Consider the following 14,535-nt stretch of genomic DNA (forward strand, 5'->3'; position numbering starts at 1 on the left):
TATGAATAAAACACTGAGCACAGTACCTGGCATAGGATAAGACAATAAATGTTAGCTATCATCAGCAAGTACTTAATACTGGTTTTATATGTACGTTTACATCCTGTCCTTCCCATCCATCTTCAAGATTCTCAAGGAAAGGAATCGTATCTCTTCCATCAGACTGGTTTATTCCTAGGGTCTGTCTTCTCTATTCTCCCAGACACCTTGCCCAGGATTCTGCAATCAACATGAGGAGCTGGGAACATGTCCTTTAGTTCCAACTAGTACCTGTCGAAAATTCCTCTACCTCCCGACTTAGATTCCTAGCCCTGAAGTCATGCAGCCCCCACTTCCCACAAAGATTCACTATCTATCCCAGAATCTGATTTCATTATATTTAAAACTCTGATCTGATTCTAGGGACAAATTGTTTGCTTTATTCAGTTGATGGGGAGGAGAAGGGGGGAGAGACCATTGAATCACAGTCAGTGACAGTGTCAGGAACCCCGAGTATGTATGTCTGTTTCCCGCCTGGCTCCTATGCGTATCTGGGTTGTGCATTTCACTAATTCTCCCCTTTTACTGATGAGTAATTAAAACTCAAGGCAGTCAAATTAGGCCCAAATTTGCCTAACTGAAAGTGAGGAAGCTAGAATTGGAGTTCTGGTCTATTTCATTCCAAAGCCATGCTCTTCATGCTCCATCAACCTTCACAGAGGAGATTTATATATATAAATCTATTTTTTAAAGAGATTTTATTTATTTATTTGTCAGAGAAAGAGAGAGAACACAAGCAGGGGGAGCGGCAGGCAGAGGGAGAAGCAGGCTCCCCACTGAGCAGGGAGCCCGATGTGGGGCTCGATCCCAGGACCCTGGGATCATGACCTGAGCCGAAGGCAGACGCTTAACCTACCGAGCCACCCAGGTGCCCCCACAGAGGAGGTTGATATAGACTACAAATATCATTCAGAGCAGATGCTCATGGAGAGAGGTATTGTAAGAAAGAGTCCTGTGTTTAGGAGTCGGGAGAGGCGGGTTCAAGCTGTAGCTAGAGCGCAGCTTCTGGCACTTCACTTCAGGTCACTTCTCTGGACCTCAAATAGCTCGTAGGTAAAATGAGGAGGACCAGGCCTACTTCGCAAGGTTATTTAGAAAATCCAAAGAGATGTTTGGGAAGCCCTTGCTTCAAGGGCAACCTCGACACCTCTAAGGGATTGCTAGACCAGCAGCAAGGAGGAGGGCTGGCAAATTTGCGCTACTGCTAAGGAAGATCAAGAAGGACTGATTGGGGGTCAAAGCATGAAGAAGGGTAGGCTGAGCTTGGTTGTGCCAAGTTGAGGGGTAAGATGTATACAGTTCAAAGGCACTTGAGGAAAATCTGAGAAGCTTTTTATTTGTAAGTACTTGTGATTCTAGTGAGGGTGGGTTAGACTTCTAATGGCTCGGTAACTGTTCTCTCAGCGTCCTACCGAGCACCTTCCCGCGCCTCCGCCCTTCCCCCGGGCCTGCGCCCCTCGCCCAGACCGCTCGCGGGCCCCGCCCCAGGCCCCGCCCCTCCCGGGTCCCGGGCCCGCCCTCCTTCTTCCCCCAGCCCGGCTCGGTTCGCAGGGCTCGGGGGCTGAGAGCTTCGCCCCCGCCTCGCCGCCGGCCCCTGCCTGGAGTAGCCGCGCGCCTGCGGACCAGCGCCGGCGGACAACACGCGCGGAGCCACACGTGAGTCCCGGCAAGTCGCCGCCCCGGCGGTGGCAGCAGCGACCAGCCCCGCAGCTGTAGGGCTGGAGTGAGGGGACCGAGGAGCGCTTTTCGGCCCGTCCCGTTTGCTTTGAAACCGAAAGCGGCGCGGCGGCACGAGCCCCTCAGCCTCCTCCCCGCGCCCGGCGCCGGACTGCTGGGGCCCCGGGCCTGGCCACCCGCCCCTCCCGCCCCGCTCGCGTTCAGCGAGTCCCGCTACCAGCGCTCCAACCAGTGCGGGGAGGGCGCGGCGGGGGGGAAGGCTGGGCGCGAGGCGGCCGGGCCGGGGCCGGGGCAGCCCGCCCGGCAGGTGGCCGCTGCTGCGGGCGAGGGGGTGCGGTGTGGGGGTGCGGTGCAGGAGACAGCTGGGCTCCCTGGCTCGGAGCGGGTTTTCTTAGCAGGGGAAGCGTGCGATGTGGACGCAACTGGGGGTCCGGAGCTGGGGAGCTGGTCCAGAGCGCGGCTGTAGATTGGAGGGACCAGGTTCAGGTTGGGGGAAGCAGAAGGGGGTGGGGGAGTTCGGGCGAGCGTGGTACACACACACACACTGCAAACCCTAGGCTCTCCCTCCGAACCCTTAGGCACCCCCGCCACTTCTGCAGGACTTCTCCGACCAGAGCCCTCCGGAATGAAACTGGAATATTGGGATGAATGGAAACCTCCACAAACTGTTCGATTGACCGTGCTCATTTAGAAACACTACACAACACGAGACAAGCACAACACTGCGTGCACACACACCCTAAGCTGAGCCCAGAGGGGTCTTGGAGGAAACCAAGGTTCAGGGAGGTGGAGTGAGTTGCGCAGGGACACGCAGAGAATTGGTGGGATCTGGGTCTTCCAGGCCAGATTGCCTCCCCCTTGGTCCTGCCCTGCAGGGGTTTGGCGGTTCTGAGACTTTTCAGTGAATCCTGGGGCCACGCTCTTGTGGTTCACTCCGCTGCGCCGCTCCGCCGCTGCCGGCTTTCTCGGCTCGTTCTGCCCCCTCCTGCACAGTTTCCATATTTGGCTATTTCAGATTTACTTTCTCCTAACTCAAGTTATCTCGCTGTGGCTGGAGGGGCTGCTCTGGGCGAGCGGTGAAGGGTGGAAGGAGGCGTGGCTCCCTGCCCAGGCTGTCCCTGCAGCCCCACCCTTCTCAGCCCTGGGCTCCCACCCGTGTGCTGTGAGGACAGGCATCTAGTAACCAATTTAATTCTGTAAATATTTATTGGGCACAAGTGCTGTGTGGCTGGGGCCAGTGGAATACGGTTTCTTCCTTCAGGGGCATTTGCATTTTAAAAGGGCTCTGGAAGACAAAATGCAAAGACACTGAAGTACTTATGGGAATAGAACTGGTTCAGTTCGTGTGAGGGAGTTTTAGGCCGGGAAAAGCCGGGGAGGACCTCCCAAATCCAGAGTGCCGCTGGCCGCTCTGCCCTTCTCACATGGGCCATGAAAGGGTGTTAGCACTGCTGACCGTTGTGAAAACCGCATCATCTGAACACTCCTCCCCCCAGTTCTACTCCAGTTTGCACAGGACAGACATTGCCGCAGGACAGATGGGTGTGGGGTGGAAGCAGAAAATATCCAGCCCCTGTAGACTCTTTCTTGGTTTTGTTATTGTTTTGTTTTGAACTCTGTGGAATGGGTAGGCACTCAGATCCTGGAATCTCCCTCCCCCGGTCCTAGACAGAAGCAGAAGAAAGGCTCCTATCCGAGCTAGCCTCTGGATATCCTGCTGGAGGGGCGGTGATGGAGGAGGTGATTTTCTTTGGTCCTCTGGGCTGAGGTCTGAGGCAATGGGAGTAGGATGGGCAGTGTGTCCATCTGTCAGCAAGCCATCACCTGAGTACCCATTGGCCCTGGGTGGCAGGGCAGTGGGAAGAATAGAGAAAGGAGAGGAGGCCCCATCCACGACAGTACCAAGTGCAGTAAGTGGGATATTTCAGTGGGGTATGATGTGCAGAGCGAGGGAGCTGGGTGCCTCTGAGTCAGTCCCGTTAGGCTACCCATGGGAAGGGCTCACCAGCATTTTAGACAAACAGACCTTCTGTGATTATCTCAGCTTCACTGCGGAGGACCCTGAAGAAAAATAAGTCCATGTTTATAAAACTCTTTACTTTTTGAAGCATTTTCTCATTGCTGTTCTCATTCTGTCCTCCATGAGATCCTAGGGAGTCAGGCCAAAGCAGGATTATTGTCCACATCTCCCAGATGGTGAGGGCGAAGCACTGCCTACAGTAACCCTTTAGGCGCCGGTGCTGGGCCAGGTGTCTGCTTCCAGGCCCCCACCCTGGAAGCTCAGTCTGCCCACTTCCTCCTCAGCCTGGACTCTGATGACGCATGTCTGGTCTCTTCCCACCGACACGGAGCAGGTTCTGGAGACTCTGCCCTGGCCAGCGCGCGAACCGACACCCGCTGTTAGCTCTGCCCAGTTGAGTGAGCTGGGGGCAAGACCTGTGTCTATTCTTGTTGGTATCCTGGAGTCTGGCATAGAGTAGGCCTAAACAGATGTCTGTGTCGAATTCATTTGAGATGTGTCTCCCTTGGGCTCGGAGACTGCTAGGGGCTGATGGCTGGGGGACAGGTGCCGGGCGGGGCTCTAGAGAGGCTGAGCTGCCGGCGGGACTTGCTTAGATCCCAGAAATCAGAAGAGCGCTGGGCAATTTGAAAATAGCCTTTCTTACCTGGTTAACCTCTCCCTCCCTCCCTGGGAGAGGCAGGTGCTGTTCCTTCCACTTATCTGGCTGCAAGCTGGGGCTCAGAAGTGACTGGAAAGATCTCACAGAATGTAGGGACCTTCCAGGACCCCAGCCCAAGTCTTTGGGCTCTACGTCCCGTGCTCTTCAGTTACTTCAGCTAGAGGAAGTCAGGATTCTGGGTTGGAGGAGCAGGAGGGAACCAGAAAGGCATTCATTAAAGGCTGCCTGACACCTTCAGCACTGATCCGGGGTCTTCTAGAGCTAATTGACCGAGGGAAGGGGGGAGCAGTGGCAGACCCAGTCTCTCAAGAGCTTTTTCTGCCCAGATGGTGGCTTTTACTGAGGCTCCTCTGGGGCAGGAGTCATCACCGAAGCAGGGCTGTGTGGGTGTCTGTGTGTGTGTGTGTTGGGGGAAAGAACAGGTCACAGGGGCAGAAGTGATCCCCCAGGGTTGGAGGGTTCCTGCCACGGCTGAGGCCAGGGTTAGGCTCCACTGAGTTTGTTGCTTGGCCCAGAGAAAAGCTTTATTTGGAAGGTCAGACGCAGTGGATCCATATGGCCCCCGGCAGGCCCTGTCTTGTGAGGAAGTGGGCTAGAGGACCAGAGAGGAAATAAAAGTGAAAATACTCATCAGTCCTGACAGAAAAATTCAAAATCCATTTGCAGCGACAGTGATGAGTCTGCATATTGTTATCAGGAGGCAGGTGGTGGTGCATGCTAAGATCAGGTGGCAGCGAGGGCAGGGGACGTCTGCATGTACCTGCAGGGTCTGTGGGCCCCGCGTTGAATCACGGAGCCCCGGGGAGCGCCCCTCCCCGGGGGGTGTGAGCAGGGAAGGGGGACCCATCTCACTTTCAGCAGCTCCCCGTGCCTCATGGCTGGACACGCGCTCCACAGGCTTCTCTGCTCACTAGTTCAGAACATCCCTGGGATTTCCCCCGTGGTCTGTTTTCTCTCAGGGAAAAGTTACTCTCCTGACCCACGGGAGAACACCTTCTCCACCTTACACCCCTGATTCAGCACTTTCCTCCCTCTGACAGGTTACCTCCGTTGTTCCCTGACCACTGACTCCTTCGTCTACCCCACTAGCTCGGCCTCTGTTAAACAGGAAAACCCCATGTTTCTGCATCCCCTCTTCTCTCCCTTTCACTGAGAAGCTTCTGGAAAGAGCAGTGAGCACTTGCACTTACGCTGTATTCCTCACTCAGTGCCATGCACCTGCCCTGCTGCTCAGATTGTGCGAGGGTTTCTGGGGCCTGGTAATCCTCAGTCGCCAGCCTGCTCTGCAGCTGTTGCCCATCTCCTTGGAGGGTGCCCCACTGTCCCCACTGACGCTCCCTTCCTTGACCTCAAGCTTCTCATCCTCCTCCTGCCCTGCAAGTGCTGGTATGAAGCCCAGGCTTTGTCCTCAGGCTGGCCCTCTATCCCCAGCGCTCCTCTCCCTAGAGCCCTCCTGACCTCCCAAGGCTTAAACCAACACCCTTAAGGAAAGGATTCTGTCTCTCCCCCAGCTCTCTTCCCGGCCAATTTGATTTGTGACACACAAAACCTTCACCATGATGTTTCAGGAGCCCCTTAGACACCTGACCCAAGTCATCTGAAGAGAAGGAAGCTCTGAGTTCTCCCTAACCCGTGCAGACACCACGGTTCTCCCACCATAACATCTGGCCTGTCTCCTCCAGCCGGTTCTGGGCACCATGGCTGCTACTTGAGTTCCCATCCAGGCGACCTCTTTCCTGGACTACCTTAATTGTGCATTCACGTGCTGCCCTGCCCTCCTCCTGTTTCCCCTCCTGCCAGCTGCAGAGGGGCCGCCGTAATGCATAGTGGAAATAGTGTGGACTTTTCAGAAGCTGGGAGGTCTGGGTCCGAATCTGAATTTATGGCTTGCTGGTTGTAGTTGTATGATCTGGGCAAGTTGCCCAACTTCCAGGAACCTCAGTGCTTCCACAGAGATAGTAATGTCGCTCACTTGAGGTTAGTGGAAGGATTAATGGGCCAATACGTACCCAGAACCTGGTGTCTGGTGGGTACTCAGTAAAGCTGGTTTTCTTCTTCCATGTGTGTGCTAGCAGTAGGGAGTTGTGGGGTCTCTGGGGAGGCGCAAAATGTGTGTCTAGCCTAAAGGCATTCAAATTTAAATTAAAAACAGACAAACAAAAGAACTGCCAAGTGCCGGGGCAGACCATCATTTATACTAGCCTGGTGCTGTCACTTTGCAATCTCTACACCAGGCAGACCTCAGTCTTGGGGGCGGGGTGGGGGGGCAGGTGAGCTGGGACGGGGCAGGGCATGGCGGGGAGAAGCTGGGACAAGCCCTTGGCAGGCAGAGGGCAGACAGCAGCAGATAAGGGAGGCCCAGCCCCAGGGAGTAGGTTTCAGGGGCAGGATTCCAGTCTTTAGAATAATCTGTGGGCAGAGCAGCTGCCGCTTTGGAGGGAAAAGAGTGCTGGGTAGGGAGGTGAATCAGGCACCCAGCAGAAGAGATAGGAAGGATTTGGAAAGCAAAATACAGGCACTGGCCTGATTACCAGGAGCAGAGCCATTCCTTTAGTGGGATCCAGCTATGCCACCAGAGCAGGATGTGGAGTGAAGCTGGCTGGGTGCAAAGCTGCCAGCCAGAGCCCTTTCTGTGCCCCCCTACCGGGCGGAGGTGGGATGCAGGTAGCTTGGAATAGCCAGGCTGCGTGCTGAGCCCTCTGGTAGAGGGGCCCTCGATGCTGGAGGGTGGAGGCAAGCGGGTGGGGTGAAGCCAAACAGTCATGAAAGTCCCTCTTCTGCCTTCATGACATTAAGATTCTGAGGAAGAGGCTGGGCAGATAGCTATGATACAACCTAGGAAAATTGACGATGCTTCCCTGGGTTAAAGGCAAATAAGTTCACATAAAGTGAAGGCTTCCATGCTAAGGAGTTGCACAATAAAAGAAGTGATTCGACAGTTGGGTGGGGTTATTCCAGGAATCCCTCCTGAGGAGTGAGGAGAAGTGGACCGGAGGGATGGGAGGGATATTGGACTGTGGGCAGAGGCATTTCAAAGGGACAAAGGAAGGAGTGAATATCTGCCCTTCATGGATGGGAAGTAGATTATTCTGGAGCAGACTGATTTCCTCACATTGAGGTTGTTTATTTGAAAAGCCAATAATTTGGGATGTTGCTTCAACTGCTCGGTGGCACTTCTGGAGACCTTTCTGAGAAATGTCCGATGCTGTGGATGTTAGCTGTGGACAGCCAGACACTAAATTCTTTAATCCTTCCTTGGCACTAATTCCATATGTGTGACTTCAAGTGGTTCACTTCACTGATGCTGGATCGTTCGAACAAGTGTGACTTCCCTAGCACCCATCTCTTCCACCTGCAGGCGTGATGCTTGATTCTTTCAATGTCAGCTCTGCTTGGCTCTGTCAAACCGTCTGACTTGTCTGTTTCCAACTTTCTTCACATCATTTCTTCTGCCTTGAATGCCTCCTGTTTTAATTGACTAATTCATGCCCCTCACCCTTTTCAAAGAAAACTCAACTTCATCTCTTGTTAGGAATGCTTCCCCAAGACCATAACCAGGTTCCATGATATTCTCTGAGGACTCACAGGATTCAGCATATAGTCATACAGCTACGATTTGTTACAGTGGAAGGATATAAAGCAAAATCAGCAAAGGAAAAAGGCACACAGGGCGAAGTCCGGAGGAAGCCAGGCGCAAGCTCCAAGAGTCCTCCCCACCAGAGACGTCACAGAGGGTCACGTAATTCCTCCAGCAATGAATTGTGACAATGTGTGAAATGTTGTCTACCAGGAAAGCTCATTAGAGACTCAGTGTCCAGGGTTTTTATTGAGGACTTGTCCTGTAGGCATCCTCTGCCTAACTTATACCAAAATTCCAGACCTCCCGAAGAAAAACAGGTGCTCAACAATAATCACATTGTTTGCAAAAACAGTTTGGGCACAGTGCACCACCTGAATCAGTTAGGAGAACCTGCCACAAATCCACCCTCCAAGAGGTTAACCAAGGGCCATCCTTGGAAGCAGAACTTTCTAAGGATGGCAGTCTCAGGCCTGCTATGTTACCTCTTTTCTGCATGGCTTCCCTGCATAATTTCACCCATCCGTGCCTAGCTGTGATTATGCTGGGAGAAAATCACTCTAGTTAGAAGCCAGGAGACCTAGGACTAGCCCAGCATGGCCATCTACCGCTGGTGACCTTTTGAACCCCTAGACTCCATTTTCTTCCCTCATTTGGAAGAGGGCAATTGTAATTCTTCTTTGTAGGCCTCAAGGGTGACTGTGAGGACCAAAGAGATGACATAGTGGGTACTCCATCTGTCCCTCTTGGTTGAGCTCCTACCTTGTGTCAGGTGCTGAGGGAAGCGTGGTGTAGTGGCTTTGAGAGGAGACCAGCCTGAGATTAAGGCAGCACTTACCACCCGTGGCCCCTCGAATACGTTTCTATAATCCTAATCGGTAGAATGGGAACGCAAATAATAAGACTAGTGCCCATACCTCATTGGGTTGCTGTGCAAAGTGGGAACAACCCATGTAAGTTTCTAGCACATTGTAGGCGCCCAAAGCGGTAGCTCTTCATTCACTCAGCTATCTGAGCGTTTGCTCTGCCAGCACCTGGAAAAGACCCGGCCCCAGCCCTGCCTTCCGTTTGCTGGTGCAGATTCATATTGAACCGATAATTACATAAAAAAACGAATTGCAATCACAGTCTGTGCTATGAAGGAGAAGCACAGTGTGATGAATAGCATACGAGGAGGAAGAGGGGACCGAACCTGGCCAAGGAGGCTTGTGAAGGCTTAGCTGAGTATGAGATGCTTCAGCTGGGCCTCAGGGGGCGTTTGGCTCAGTGAGAGGGAGGCGAGGGCGGACAGGCTGTTTCCGGCAGAGACCGCAGCTTGAGCAGAGGGAGAGGGAGAGCAGCGGGGTGAAGGCCGTGCGGGGGGCAGGTTTGCCGCGGGTGTGAAGAATGACAGGGAGGCCAGGGAGGATGGAGAATAAGGGGGGGGAAGGGGGCTCCCAGATGACACTGGGGATGTGGGCAGGACCGCTGCAGCATGTGTTAGGGCTTGGGGACATTAAGAGGATTGGGAGGCCGTAAAAGGATTGTGTGAGTGACGCAGCTTGGTGTTTTCAGAAGCTCAGTTAGGCTCTGTGTGAAAAATGCTCTGGAGGAGCGAGTGGGTGAGGGAGACTAGTTGTAGGAGGCTGTGCGGTGGGCCCAGCTGACGGGGTGGCGGCTTGACTCAGGGTGTTGGTTGTGAGGGTGGTGGAGAGAAGGAGATGGAACGCACCCATCAGGTACACTCGAGGGGCCTCTGTGACTGATAGGATGGGGGCGGGAGGGAAGGCATTGGCCGGATGATGCCAAGGAACATAAAGAGTGGGTCTTCACCACAAGGAGCTCTGGAGAGAGAGCAACTTGGGAGAGGGGATGTGTTGGCTTTGGAGTGCCTGCAAGACAGTCAGAAGGAAGCACTGTGTAGGCAGCCTGGATGTGTCTAGATGCAGAGGAGGTCCAGGGTGGGGGGAGAGAGACGGTTGGGAGCTGTTAGTTCATACGTTGTCTCTCGTGTTGGGCAGTGTGGTTTCAGGGAATCGGAAGGGAGAGTGTGTGTTTGGAGGAGGGCTTGGGGGGCAACAATGTCAGACATTGCGAGAAGCCAGGTAAGATGAAGACTGAAAACGGACCATTGGCATTAGTGACCCAGCCGTCGCTGCTTTGGGTGGCTTGGTGAGGATGTGAGCCCGGCTGGAGTGGGCTGAGGATTGGATTGAAGAGAGGCCAGTGGAGACAGTCACTCCACTGGGCGAGGGTGAGGGTGAGTGAAGAAGTTTGGCTGTGAAGGAAGGAGAGAGCTCGAACTTTCGAGAAATATGGGTGTGTGGATTTTTAGTGTTGCTTTGCTCTCTGGAGAGACCTGTGTGAGCGCTGATGGAAGGAGCCAGCTGACCGGGAGAAGTTGGCGATGAAGAAGGTGGGGTGGGAGACAATGGATGTCAAGTCCAGTCCCCCCGAGAAGGCAAGAGTTCAGGACAGGGGAAGAGGTTGGCCTAATTCAGAGGTCACCTCTAACACGCCCTGGGAGGGAGAGGGCAGAGCAGCGCCCCCCCCCCCCCCCCCCCCCCCCGTGCAGGGAGACACGCAGGACTGATGTCAGGAAGTGGAGGTCGTTCTGGTCTGAAGACTTCTATTTTTTTCTGTGCAGTAGGAAGTGAAGTTTCTGGGTGAGAGGGGGCCAGGCCCCGGGCGGGTGGCGGGGCGTGGTCAAGGTTTGTGGAGAAGAGAAAGGTTTGAAATCGATACTGAAAACAAGAGAATGAGCTGAAAAGGAAAACCTGGCCTCAAACTCTGTTACCTGTCCGCGTGATGAAGCCTCCAGAAAAGCAACCCTGGCAAATGTGTCAGCTCTCTAGCATCTTGTGAGGCACCTGGGTGAGGGCCCCAAACGTGTTGATTGACTGAAAGCTTGGCCTGTCTACCTTTAAAAATCCTTCTCGGCATCTTCCTCTCCTTCCCCGGTACCTGGCTCCCCTGTGACACGTCCCCAGGAGCTAGTTCACTTTAGTAGGGGTAAGGAGTGGGGCTCAAACTCAGCTTTTCCAGCCCCGTGTGGCTGGACCCTCCCCTGCTGACCCTGACTCTTCGTCCCCAAGTCAGCCAGCGTTAATAGCCAGCTTTGCCCCGTCTAGCTGGAACTGGTGGCATCTCAGGACCTAGGAAGGGTTGAGATGAGAAGGTTTAGGCACTGGGCGACAGGATGGGCGGGAAATGAAGCTTTTGGTAAGGGAGCTGTTCAGTATCAGCTACTCTCCGTCAGTATCTATGGTGTACCTATCACACGCACTGTCCAGCGTCAGGGCCTCGGTAAACAAAAGAAACCCCTCTGCCCCCGCGGAGCTTGTTTTCTGGCTGGGGAAGTTCGGAGGTGAAGAAGGAAACCTATACCGTGCCTGACGGTGGTGAGCCTTTGAAGAAAAATGCCTCAGGGGAGGGGGTGTGGCGTCAGGGAGCTGGTGTTTCCACGTGGGGCAGTTGGTGAAGGCCTCCCTTGTGAGGTAGCGTTTGAGCGGATACCTGAAGTGTGGGAACAAGCCATTCCGCCATCAGGGGGACAGACAGCAAGGAAAGGCGCTCGCACTGGTTAAGAAGGAGCGAGGCCAGTGTGGCTGCAATGTGTGCGCAGGAGGAGAGTGCTAGAAAATGAGGACAGGCCAGATGGTGCAGGACACGAAGAACACTGGCTGTAACCCTGAGAGATGGGGCCACTGGAGCTGAGGAGTGGAATATCTGACTTCTGTTTTTGAACAGATGGCTCTGGCTTCTGGGGTGTGACTGAGCTCTACGGGGAAGGGCAGAGGCAGGAGGCCCGCTAAGAGATTAATGCTGTTTCCAGTGGGAGAGGATGCTGACTTAGAGCAGAGTAGCTGTGCTGAAAGTAGGGAGCAGCAGTTTGAGATGTTTGAAAGAAGAGCTGGGAGGATCTGTGTTGTGGGGTGCAGAGTGAGAAGAGCCAAGGGTGACTCCAAAGTTTTGGCCCAAGCGGTAGGGTGATTGGTGGTGCCATTCTCCTGAGGTGGAGGAAGGCCGTGGGAGGAGCAGGTTGGGTGGGGTTGGCTGTGTTACTTCCGAGGTGACTGGTGAACGAACAGGGAGGTGTGGACCAGGCACTTGGAATGAGGAGAGGTCCAGATTGAGGATAGAAATTGGGGTGCTGTCAGCCTCAGATGGCCTCTATGGCAGGAGCCAAGATGAGCTCACCAGGAAAATGAGCCTGGAGAGAAGAGAAAGGTCCAGCACCAGCCTGGGTCCTCTGAGCGATGGGGCAATGAGGAGCGGCTAGTGGGGAGGAAGAGGAATGGTCTAGGAGCTGGCCCAGTGGTCCAGGTCTGTGTGTCTCACGTGGTAACCCACTATGGAATCTAGCCCAGAAGCTTGCTTAACAAGCAGACTTCTCGCCACTCCTGAGAGATCCCAATTCGGAAGTACATTATAGGGTAGGCTAAGATATTGCTACACGTAGGCTCCCCAAACAGAGGTCTGTTTCTCTGGGGGAAGGTGTCCAAGCCAGCATCTTTATCATGCTCTAGGGCACACTCTTAGGGCATTTGGTTGTTGTACTTCGTATGTAGGCATGGTCCCCACCTGGACTCAGCTGTCTGGGGGACGGGAACTGTCTGGTAACTTGGGGTCCTCCCCCCCTGCAGAATGAGGCATGGGCCTCTGCACACAGCAGGCACTGAATAAATGCTGACCAGGAGGGAAGGATGGACATGCGTGGATATTAAGTGCTTATTTATACGTCAGGCACTGTGTGCTAGCAATTTACATGAATGAACACATTTAATCCTAACCCCAAGCCTTAGAGGCAGGTACTATTATTGTCCCATTTTCTAGATGAGGAAGAGATGACCCAGGGAAGTGGATGGCAGAAGGACGTGAACCCTGCGGTCTGATTCCAGAGCTGGTCTCTAGGCTGTGCTGCTTCTCACCCAGACCTCCGTCCAGGTGTCGGGTGAAATGTGGTGCATTTCCCTGTCGCCATGACACAGAGCAAAGAGCCCTGGACTTGGAGTCAGGAGGCCTAGAGTGCTGTTCTGCTCCGCCACGTGTTAGCTGTGCGATCTGAGGCAAGTTGCTTGACAGCTCGGGCCCCGGGTACGTCCTCCATCAGAAGGGTGACGATGGTAGTATTGCCACAGGGTTGGTGTGAGGACTGCGTGTGATGCCGTGTGTAAGCCTACAAACTGCTAAGGACTAGTGTGTGTGAGTGGTAGTGTTAGAATTATTATCTTGAAAGAGCAAACCGTGGCACCCCTAAGATGACCCAAAAAAGTTGCCAGAGGGGTATACATCGCAGGAAACCCAAACAGGCCTTGTTTCCCCCAAAACAGTTCCTCTGTACACTTTTTTATTTACTGATGTTTCTGCATGAGATTTGGTTTGATGAGTGTCACTGTTTTTTAAAAGCTGTGATATCCTTGGCTCGCTGATCCCTTAAGCCCTCGTACAGTTGACTGGCTCAGTTGTTGGGGGGAAAGTCATTCTTTCAAATTCTTTCTCTTCCTCTTGCCTCCCCGCCCCACCCCGGGCTCCCTTCCTTCTCTCCCTCTTCTGCTGTCCTGATCCCAGGAACCCGACGTCCAGGGTTGTGTGAGGGGCTAGAGCGTTCTGTGAGTACGACTCAAGGACGCCCACCCATGTGTGCGCTGGGCATCTGGGGTACACCTGGAGTAGCAGACCTCAGGAAGTTTCTAGGTTATACTGCCCCAGTACAGAGCTGAGATGAGAGGGCCACCCCTGGTCCCATCCGCTTTCTCCCTGGGCCCAGGCCAGAGCTGGTCAGGACGGGATTGCTCCGTCTGCCCCTTGCAGAACATCGACTCCTGCCCCAGCCCCAGCCTCTCCCGGCTCTGAGGCAGTGGGCAGTGTGTCACACAGCTTTGGAGATGTGACCTGGCCCAGAGGCAGCTGTGCATGAGCTCGTGTGAGAGATGAGGCACGGCTAGAATGATGTTGGCCTTTAGTAGCTAAAAGTTGCCAAAAGGTCAAGCCAAGGTTTCTGAATCCACCTCAGCATGTCTGTTGTGTATCCTGCGTAGGGAGGTCTCAGGGCTCTCCCCTTTCCCCAGAGCACCCGTGGGCCATGGAGGGTGGGGCCGGGCAAGGCTTCTGATTCCAAGCCCGATCTCAACCTCTCAGCCATTGTCTCTTGGCTGCGTCTCCACACTCACACATGGCTCTGCTGGCCGGGCCCCTGGACTCTCCTTCTCCCCGTGTATGTGAGAAGATAGGATGGTTGGGAAGGGAGAGGGCGAGAAAACCGTAAGGCTCAGATGACGCCCCAGGATGTGAGGAAGTAGGGACCCCCACCCACATTTGGAAAGAAGTCCAGTTGGGATGTGGCAGCCTTTCCCGTGAGGAGAGGTGGGAGTTTGGCAAGAATGAGGGACAGAGGCTGACCTAATCTCAGGGGAGTCCCGCAGGGAGCCCCGCAGAAGTGTGGTCAGGGGTGGGAGAAGGCCACACGGCACAGTGTCCCCAGGGCCAAGGGATCAGGGGGTTTCAAGGAGGAAGTACCAAATGCCACATAAAGGGCAACGGGACTACAGTTTAGGACAGACTGGTGAGTCTGATTGTATG

General features: G+C 54.3%; 1 protein-coding gene across 2 annotated transcripts in view; it reads left to right on the forward strand.

Annotated features, from left to right (window-relative positions):
• Positions 1–1,563: 1,563 nt before the first annotated feature.
• TRAF5 (TNF receptor associated factor 5) overlaps positions 1,564–14,535 on the forward strand; it is a 46,794-nt gene continuing 33,822 nt past the window's right edge. For both annotated transcript variants that reach the window (XM_032393151.1, XM_032393152.1), the window contains exon 1: positions 1,564–1,695. The gene's annotated coding sequence lies outside the window, so the exon portion shown is untranslated. The remainder of the gene's footprint in view (positions 1,696–14,535) is intronic.

This window comes from Phoca vitulina, unplaced genomic scaffold (genome assembly GCF_004348235.1).
Source record: "Phoca vitulina isolate PV1807 unplaced genomic scaffold, GSC_HSeal_1.0 scaffold71, whole genome shotgun sequence".
In the NCBI taxonomy this organism is placed as follows: Eukaryota; Metazoa; Chordata; class Mammalia; order Carnivora; family Phocidae; genus Phoca; species Phoca vitulina.